The sequence below is a fragment of the Heptranchias perlo genome, chromosome X, assembly GCF_035084215.1.
Source record: "Heptranchias perlo isolate sHepPer1 chromosome X, sHepPer1.hap1, whole genome shotgun sequence".
NCBI classification, from domain to species: domain Eukaryota; kingdom Metazoa; phylum Chordata; class Chondrichthyes; order Hexanchiformes; family Hexanchidae; genus Heptranchias; species Heptranchias perlo.
The window spans coordinates 4,171,189-4,181,298 of record NC_090370.1 but is presented as its reverse complement, the minus strand read 5'-3'; the positions used below and the strand labels follow the sequence as shown (position 1 = coordinate 4,181,298).

General features: G+C 41.4%; 1 protein-coding gene across 2 annotated transcripts in view; it reads left to right on the top strand.

Annotated features, from left to right (window-relative positions):
* Positions 1-6,718: 6,718 nt before the first annotated feature.
* Positions 6,719-10,110, top strand: part of LOC137307177 (polypeptide N-acetylgalactosaminyltransferase 6-like) — a 64,790-nt gene continuing 61,398 nt past the window's right edge. Inside the window, exon 1 of one of the 2 annotated variants that reach the window (XM_067976540.1) lies at positions 6,719-6,968. The gene's annotated coding sequence lies outside the window, so the exon portion shown is untranslated. Of the gene's footprint in view, positions 7,063-10,110 lie in introns of both variants that reach the window. The other variant, XM_067976541.1, reaches the window with a different exon arrangement.

The window sequence follows — 10,110 nt, the reverse complement described above, 5'->3', positions numbered from 1 at the left end:
GACTCAAAGCACTAAATTGCCCCTAATTTAGCACTAATTGAGCACCTTGGGATGTTTTTCTACATTAAAAGATGCTATATAAGTTGTTGTAGTAATAGTTGTAGATTGACAATCTCACTCCAAGAGGCCATAAGGCAGTTGGTGTATCAAATGGAAAACATGCCACACTGGTATATTTGGAGATACTCTTCTGAGGTTGCAGCGGGGGCATTTGAAGCTTTGTTACGCTTCCAATCCATGCTATACCTGACCTGGAAGTACTTGATGCTGAAACAGTTTTCCCAAAATAAAACAATGTCCCATTTCCCAGTGCAAGACTACATGACCAGCTGAAGAATGATTACCAAACACAATTTGCATGGCAATGTTACCTCACATGCAGCACTCAATTGACGGAGCCGAGTGACTGGATCAGACCCCAGACTGAAGCCACTCCAGGAATGTCCTCCACTCAAGTTGCCAAACCATATTTGAGGTAACATAGGAACAGGAGTAAGCCATTCAGCTCCTCGAGCCTAGTCCGCTATTCAATTAGATCATGACTGATCTGTATCTTAACTCCATTTACCCGCCTTGGTTCCATATCCCTTATTTTGAGTGCCATCTTCCTCTTGGCTTGTATCTTTCCTTGCTGGACTCGTGAGGGTAGCAATTCTAATTCTGCACTTCGCAGCTCGCAATTATCTGCCCATGAAAGTGAATGGGATGAAAATCAGGGGCTGGAAAGGGCAGAATCAAACGTCTACCTCTTGAGGTTTGCTTCAGTACATTTCCAATGGCTATGCCCCACCTCCTCGCTAGAATCCCAACCCCTTCCAGACCCCTACCCCATCGCTTGCCACCTTTTGGACTTAGCAAAAGGGAAGAGCCTGACCCTGAGAGGGAACAAAAGAAAAAACATTTTGTTTACAGAACAAGTCATCAATCCGAAAGAAGAGCTTGTATTTATAATGTACCTTATCACATCACTCAGGACGTCCCGAGACACTTCCCAAACAATGAACTGGTGTTTGAAGTGCAGTCACTGTTGTTATGTAGGTGAAATTACTATGTAGTAATTGGATTTTACCATCAGCAACATGTCTGTCATTGTGTTGGGCCCAGATATATGAGGGGGCTCTGATGAGTTTGTGGGGGGGGGTGGAGCTAGGGGAGGGCATAAGATAAACAATTCGAATCACTCACAGTTTGAAATTATTCCCTTCATCGCCTTACTTACTATATATGTTGAACAGCTGTGAATGCTCCCCAGCTGTTTCTTGTCCCTCTGGTTAGAACACTCTACACTCACTTATTCCAAGCATCCCACTCTTTTCCTTTCAAGAATTCTTGGTAAACAATATGCTGCACATTCCCGCACCCACACCCCGCTGCCCTGTGATATGACTGAAGTAGTAAAACTTTTGGGGAGGGGAGTAAGGGTTGAAGGCAGTTACTCAGAGGTGGGAAGTGGTGTTCCATGAGGATCGGTGTTGGGACCACTGTTGTTCACCATTTGGACTCAGGAATCGGAAGTACTATTTCAAAATTTGCGGATGACACCAAATATAGTTAATACTATGAGGAGGACTGCGACAAAATACAGGAAGACATTAATAAACTTGCAGAATGGGCGTGTAATTGGCAAATGAATTTCAATATAGATAAGTGTGAGGTATTACATTTTGGTGGGAAGAATAAGGGGTAATAAGAGTCTAAATGGGGTACAGGAGCAGAGGAATCTGGGGGTGCAGATACACAAATCACTAAAAGTAGTGACACAGGTTAATAAGGCCATAAAAAAAACCAAACCAAGCACTGGGGTTCATTTCTAGAGGGATAGAATTGAAAAGCAGAGAAGTTATGTTAAACTTGTATAGAACCTTGGTTAGACCAAACTTGGAGTACTGTGAACAATTCTGGTCTCCATATTATAAAAAGGATATAGAGGCACTGGAGAAGGTGCAAAAAAGATTTACCAGGATGATTACCAGAACTGAGAGGTTATACCTATTTATTATATACCTCTATTTGATCTATTAGAAATGATTGAACAGGCTGGGGCTCTTTTCTCTAAAAAAGAGAAGACTGAGGGATGACCTGATAGAGGTCTTTAAGATTATGAAAGGGTTTGTTGGGTAGACATGGAGAAGATGTTTCCACTTGTGGGGGAGACCAGAACTAGGGGTCATAAATATAAGACTGTCACTAATAAATCCAATAGAGAATTCAGAAGAAACTTCTTTACCCAGAGAGTGGTTAGAATGTGGAACTCGCTACCACAAGGAGTAGTTGAGGCGAATAGCATAGATGCATTTAAGGGGAAGCTAGATAAACACATGAAGGAGAAAGGAATAGAAGGATATGCTGATAGGGTTAGATGAAGTAGGGAGGGAGGAGGCTCGTGTGGAGCATAAATGCCAACATAGACCTGTTGGGCCGAATGGCCTATTTCTGTGCTGTACATTCTATGTAATTCTAAGAAATGACAGCCCTCAATGACACCATTTAACCTTTGACTCATGTCACAATCCAGGTGCAATAAGTGAGTACAGAGTACTCCGATTTGAGATAAGAGAAAGAACTGGGAGACACTTACAGTCATTAAGTTGAAAAGTGTGAGTAATCGAATGAAAGGTGCTGTCACTGGCATTTCAATCCCCTTTTTCGCATGGCTACGTAACGTATCTGAGTTCATTTCTCAAACCAGGGTTGATGACCTGATAACATGTAAATGAACCACCTGGAGCCCCAAAATCTTTTGCGCCTTGGTTTTCACACTGCCGCTGCACAGCAGCTGAAACCAAATCCCTCTCTTCGCTTCACAGATATATGTAAAAGGAATTGGCTGATTGACAATGTGATGAGGAAAATAACACTCTGTTCTGCTGTGAGTAATCCTTTCTGGCTCAGGCAGGATCTTAGGCAGTGCCAGCAGCCAATTTCCCTTTATTATTCCCAAACTAACTCTCAGGGGAGCACTCACATCAGAATAATGTATGGAATAACAAATCCCTGAGAAAGAGTGACGAGGCGGGAACATAATCAAGGAGTACAGCTGATGTTGTCACCCACTGAAGTAAAGTTCAAGTAACTGATACAAATCATCAGAACCCCTCAATTGTTCGGACATTATCGACTCCAACATCAGTCGCCCTGTTTCAGGCATCCAATGGCAGCATCAAGCATTCCCAGGTCAGGTTGTCGTCGTTCCTCCTTTGACAGTGAAGAAGACAGCCAGAATATCATCTCAGTTTTTGCAGTGAGTTCTATGGTGACTGGTGAGACCTGTTTTTGCTGGGAATGAGGGTCCACAGATTGAACAGTGGATCCCGGATACACCAGGTTGGGGATCTTGATTTTTCAGGCGAGGCTTCCTCATCTGAAGTTTACATTCAACATCAGCAGTGCGATGGGCCTCATAGTAGGAGCTGCCTTCATGGATGGTTTTTCACAATGCTTTTCATAAATTCAGGGCAGATTTGTGCTGTAATGTCTTGGGTCTTAAGTTTTAAAAACAAAATCTGTTTTAATAATAGTGTTGAACGTAATAAATGAAAGATAGCAGCGTCGTCCCAGAAACCAGATAAGTGTTTGCACAAGATACAGTTCCAATATCACCAAGGTCAGACCAATGCCGACAGTGACATTTTATGGCAAAAACAATGCAACAGATTGAAAGTCATTGAAATAAATAGATGAGTGCTTTTTTTTTTACACAGAAACAGATTGCAAACCTATTGAAATGCTGTGTTTATTTCTTTTGCAGTCAGTCAGACAGAAGCACGTTGGGCCAAATTTTGCTGGAGTGGGGCATCTCGTGGCGTGCGGCGTTAGTTAGAATTTTTTCTGCACCCTTCAGCTCAAAAAATCTTTGCGCCATAACTTGCTGGAAGTGTGAGCTGATAACGGGGCGGTGAGGGCAATGGAGCATCTGGGACCTTGGTGAATGACGGGACCAACAGTCTATCTCCTTCACCAAAGAGATTTAAGGATTGAGGAAGAAACAGAGGAACGATGGAGAAGAAGGGTGAATTAGAGTCAAATCAGGTACAGATAGAGAAATAAAGAGACAAAGGAAAAGTAAGAAAAAATTTTAGAAATTTAAAATTCGACATTTTTAAAATCTCCAACAACAATTTACTCCAGTTGCCTGCCTCTCGTCCACGGTCTTGTCCACGCCTGGGTGGCCCTCTAAAAAGGAAGCACTTTTGTTAAGTTTGTTTGGGCTGATGGAGCAACCCAGTGACTCCTAATTGGTTAAATTAAAAGAGGAACAACAATTTACTAAATGCAGGAATGAGACTCAACAGTTTAAATTGTTCCCTTTCTGGGCTGGAAAGATTGATTGGCATTGCTTTAACAATTATCATGTCGTTAAAAGGTTACTTACGTTATTAGTTCTGAGCCCTAACTTTCTGCGGCGAATTTAATGGGCAATAATATGCAAATCCAGCAAGTTCTTAAAAATAACGGGGAGGCTAAGGGTGAGATGCCGCTTGTGTGAAGCAAACAGTGTATCTGTAAATCCCGTGATTAACACATTTTACACACAGCAGCAATCAGATGAATGGCCAGTCAATATGGTGTTGGTTGAAGGATAAATGTTGGACAGGACACTGGAAGAACTCCCTGCTCATCGCCTGAGATCTTGAACATTTGCCTGAACTGACAGACTGCGCCACAGTTTGGTGTCTCATCTGAAGGACGGCACTTCTGACAATGCAGCACTCCCTCAGAACTGTGTTAACCCTAGATTATGTGTTCAAGACCTGCAATGGGGTTTGAGCTCATAATCTTTTGACTCAGATGAGTGCTACAAAGTGAGCCAAGCTGACAACTTTTAAGTAATGAATATCTGTCGTATTCCTTCCCCACAATCCATTTTGGCATCTTCCTGTAAAATTTCATGCTGTCAAACCATCCAACAAACTCTTTGCAGTGAAGTTAACATTAGAAGCAATGCAGCTGGTTAAAGGGTGCTATTGGCAGAGGGAGAAGCTAGAGAGGGTAGTGCCATGAGCCACTCCTTGCCTATGCTTTGGCCAGGGAGTGCCACATGGCACTAGGGGACCTAGAGGAGGGAAGGGGAGGATGCATTGAAAATTGGAAGGGGGAGTAAATTAGTTTTTAGATGCAAAATGTTGCAACAGCCCAGTACTATGTCCAGCTACATACCTTCCTTAGGCCTGTATTCACCAAGCTCCTGTGGATCCATAACAAATCTTTTTGTTGCAAAAGTAGCTATATGGAGGTATGGGGCTCATGTTATGGTAATCAGAACCCATAGTACAAAACACAAATGCTTTATTTCATTGCAAATTCTACATTTCCAGCAAACTCCTTAAGATGAATTGTGATTTTAATTAAATTCAAGTCTCCTCTCAAAAACTATGATGTGAGGCATTCATCACAGGTCAGTTCAAGGACCACCGATGGGTCCTGTTCTCCAGTAGGATATTGCAAAATATCCTGTTACGAAGCTGCAGGTTATTCTCAACAGATTTTCAGGAAAAGGTTGATTACATCAGCAGTCGCTTCCCACAACCCCCACTGTGAGGATGAGGAAGGGTCTGACGATGTCATCAGCAATCAAATACTGCAATGAATTGGTGTCATCCTGACTGAAGTGATTAAAAGGAGGATTAGCTCAAGTGAATCACTCTTTTTGCTAACTAGGGCCACCAGTGATGCAGCTGACATGGCTTTATCTCTCAGGCAATTTCAAGGGACAAAGATTCAAAGAATTAGAGTGATTAAGCATAAGGAAACTCTCCATGAGCTTTATAACAGTGAAATAGAAGGGGCTAAGGGTTCAGTGTGTGAGAGACATTTCTCACACATTCCTGAGTAAATGTGAAGTGTAGGTGAATGGAGAGACTGACTGGGGAAGCTTTTGGGAGCATCAGGATACAGGTGGGAGGTCAGCTTTCTCATACACAACATATGTGACTGAATGTTTGATCTACTCAGTTGGCTCTTCAGGACCTAACTTTGGGCAGTGGTAAGACTAGCATTCTCACAAGAACACATTTTGCCAAAAGAAAAGTAAGCAACAGCGTAGGAAGGCACAGCATAGTGCAGACCTGCATTGGAGCTGCAGTAAATATGGGGGTGTGGCAAGTCCAATACTTTCTATTGCAGTATTTCCTAGATCACCCAACATTTAGCATCTGTATCCCAACCCTTTTCAAAGAAGAGTAAGGAGTTCTCCTGGTGTCCTGGCCAATATTCCTCCCTTGATATCATCATCATCAGAAACAGAGCAACTAGTAATTCATCTCATTGCTATGTGTGGGATCTTGCTATGTGCAAAATGGCTGTGATATTCAGCTATGTGGTAACAGTAGCTACCCTTCAAAGAAATGCAATGGATGTGAAGCACCTTAGGGCCTCTCGAGAGGTGTCGGAAGGCACCATTACAAATTCAAGTTATTTCTTTGACAAGGCCCAATGGGGTTAGGATTCAATTTTGGTGATGATAACTCTCACTCCTAACATTTCCCCAATGTTAAGTGGTTCTGGCAGTCAATGATGAATTGGACTTTATCGCAAACACATTTTTATTCTTTTACACACAAGTAAATTCTTGATTATTTTGCATTTGGCTTCAGAAAAAGGTATCTTTGTCACAATCCATGAATTTGAAATCGTGACAGTTTCATCTTCCAAGGAAAGTGGAGATTGTAAGTCCTTGGGGCGCTAGGACCCGGCGGAATCCGCGAGCCCGGGACTAGCTCTACACCTGCTGCAACAATTCGGGGCACTGCAGTGTGCCTGTGTGCCTCTTCTTTACATATTAATAGTAGCGACTTCTCCCCATCACTTTGGAAATCCATTTTCAGGATTATTTGGCTGCTCTCCCTTTCCCAGCTCGCTAAATGCAGAGACGTTGGTCGGGTGAATTGTTGCTGACACGGCACCAGGACAGTCTGAAGTTTCCTGTACTTCTTACACTTGCTGTTTGCCTTCCTTCCGCTCGATCTAAGGTACTTCAGCTACTTGCCTTGTTATGTTCTGCAAACTAGCCTTATAGTTAAGGTTGATCGTGGACTGCCTTTCAATTCTTTATACGATCACTAGGTAAATCAGACTGAATTCATAATAACTTATTTGTTCTAAAAGTTCTAACCCGAGAGGTAAAGTGAAACTGAATTGTAACTGACTCGAGAAATCGCCATGTGCCTGGATAAATATTTATTGACTATGAAACTTTTTTTCAAATCTTATTTTAAGGAAGGAGAAATTGACATTTAAAAGGGCAATGCCTGTGTAGTTTCCGTGACGGGTGACACTTCATTCTCTTTTTATGAAGTTTCCTGAGTGACATATTTTCTGGAACCTTCCAACGTGCTGACTTTAAGAAAAAGTTACGGTCTTGTAACTGATAGTAAAATGTTTTTTTGTTTCTCGTGGTTTTGTGGATGACGATTCCATTAGTGTGGGTACGGAAAACATTTGATACAATGGGAATTAAATGTTCATAGCGTTATATTGGGTATGTGGATTTGAGGCTCTCAAAGGGTTAAGATGGCTGCTCCTGTTGAATAATTTAATGTTTGCTGTACAAAGTGTTTTGTTAAACCAGTTGAGATGATTTTAGGCGAGTAAACTGGAAAACTAAGGTTTGACGTTTAAAGAAAATCAATTTAATTCACCAGGTTCTACTGTGACTTCCTGGTTTCACTCTGCTCTTTTTGGTGGCTAGATACCCATGTTCCCCTTTTAAAAATGCAATGTTTTGTATGTTGAATGAGTTAATTAAAATTAATAGTGGACAAGGTGGTGCTGTCTTCGAAGATCTGGGTTCCAAACTTGCCCAGATTAAAAGAATGAAAGATATTTAGCAAGTGAATATCCATAAATGATGAAAGGTAGGACCGAATTGGTAAGTGGAGCTGAGCCATGCGGAGCATGAAGGCCGATGATTTGATTTCCCCAGTCTCTGCTGAGTTAGCTGATATCAGCTGGAGCAATGGTGGACACTGTACTAGATACTGCCCCTGGGCTAAAGAGGGGGAAATTATGCAGAGTTCTGACTCCCGATGATTATCCGTTGACTACTTCTAGAAAGTGCCTGTGTGTGGACATCAGGTGAGGATTGTAAACAATTTTACAACACCAAGTTATAGTCCAACAAATTTATTTTAAATTTCACTTATTTGAAATTTAAAATAAATTTGTTGGACTATAACTTGGTGTTGTAAAATTGTTTACAATTGTCAACCCCAGTCCATCACCGGCATCTCCACATCATCAGGTGAGGACAGGCTCGAATGAGGGAGTGAATGCCCCTTACGGTAAATAGCCTATCAACACTCACTGTCTTGGCACATCTGAAAAAATGCCACTTAGGTGGTCGCAGAAGGCAGCCAGCTCCTGTGGAACCATAGTCCAGCACGTGTCTGCGGGAGAATTTAAGGAAAAAACATTTAAATCAAATATTAGTAATATTCTTTGCACATGTTAGGAGAAATTTCAGAATTGAAATGTCATCATTGGAATCTGATTCCCGCTGCTTACCTATACTTTTTGACTACAGGTAAAACTGCCAATGAATCCAGAGTTGCATGATGCTGGATAATGGTGCAGGTCTGCACTAAATAACCCAACTGCTTTCACTTAACGGCCTGCATTGAGTTGTGTGCTCTGGAATGAATTTGAAGTGTTTCTGGGTATAGCTATCCAATGAATAAAACTCTGTGCCATTTATAGTACATTAAGGACATTATTTCACTTGTCTCACGATGTATGAGCTACATACTGCATGTGTGTTAAGATTTCATGTGCAGAAATAGACACAGGCATAACCAGCAATAACAACTTTTAAAATTATTTTAGTAAATATTTTACCAAAACTTGCATTTATATTGCACTTTATCACATCACTCAAATGTACCAAAGTATTTCGCATACTGAATTATGTAGCCAAATATAGTAGCCATTTTGTGCATAGCAAGATTCCATCAATGAAACAAATGATGAAGTAGTCTATTTTTAATGGCATTGGTTGAAGGGAGAATGTTGGCCAGGACACCAGGAGAACTCCCTGCTCTTCAAGCAGCATTATGGGTTCTTTAACATCCCCCTGAACAAACAGGCAAAACCTCGTTTTAATGTCTCATCCGAAGGACGGCACCTCTGACAATGCAGCACTTCCGTAGTACAGCACAGGTGTGTCCATCGAGGTTACGTACTCAAATCCCAAAGTGGGACTTGAACCAACAACCTTCTAACCCAGAAGTGAGGTTGCCACCAACTGAGGTCAGCTGACTTTCGGAGGTTTCTATTCTTGTACAAAGTATTATGAAGTACGCCCATAACTAATTTGTTGTGGTTACAACTATATGCTGATGGTATAAACTCTTGGTCCAGTCAGGCTGTTGTCTTGAATATGTGGAACAAATTCCATATCCTACATGGCATGAGACTTATTATCCATTGTTACTAGCTACACATCTGTTATGAACGGTTTGTATTTGTGCTAGGGGAACATGGGCCAGAGTTTCCCTCATCCTCTGTACCTTACAAAGGAGGACAACAGCAAGTGAAGATTGCAAAGCATCATGACCCCGTCCTACACTTGCTTGTCAATCCGGTGACACAATAGAGAGGTGTTACAAAGTTACTTATTTTCAGAAGTAACTAGTGATTTCTCATGTGACTTGGATCCTGATTTTAAAAAGGAATTCTTTTAATCTTAAAAAAAAAGCTGAAGATATAATTTTTGTATATGGTCTTAGTATTATCGCTATGATTAATCTTGCAAGGCAATTTAATGTGTTTGTACATAAAGCACAAAATGATATGATTGATGTATTACTAATTGTGTTTGGCATTCATAATTTGTTTTTAAAATCACTTTTTTTTTCTTTTTGTAATTTTTTTAATTTATGGGCTTTACTAGCATTAGTTTTAGCAATCTCAACCCAGCTTCTCGTGGACATGAGCCCACAGCGCACAACTGCCTTCAATTTGGCAGCAAATTGTGAATCTTACACGGGGAATCTGTATGGATGGCTGGTGTGTGCGAGTCTTTCCAGTTCCCACTGATGCATGGTGCTCTGCTGAAGCATTGTTCAATGAGTGTTACTAGGCAGCTGGCTGTGCCTGACTTGCCTTAGAAACCGG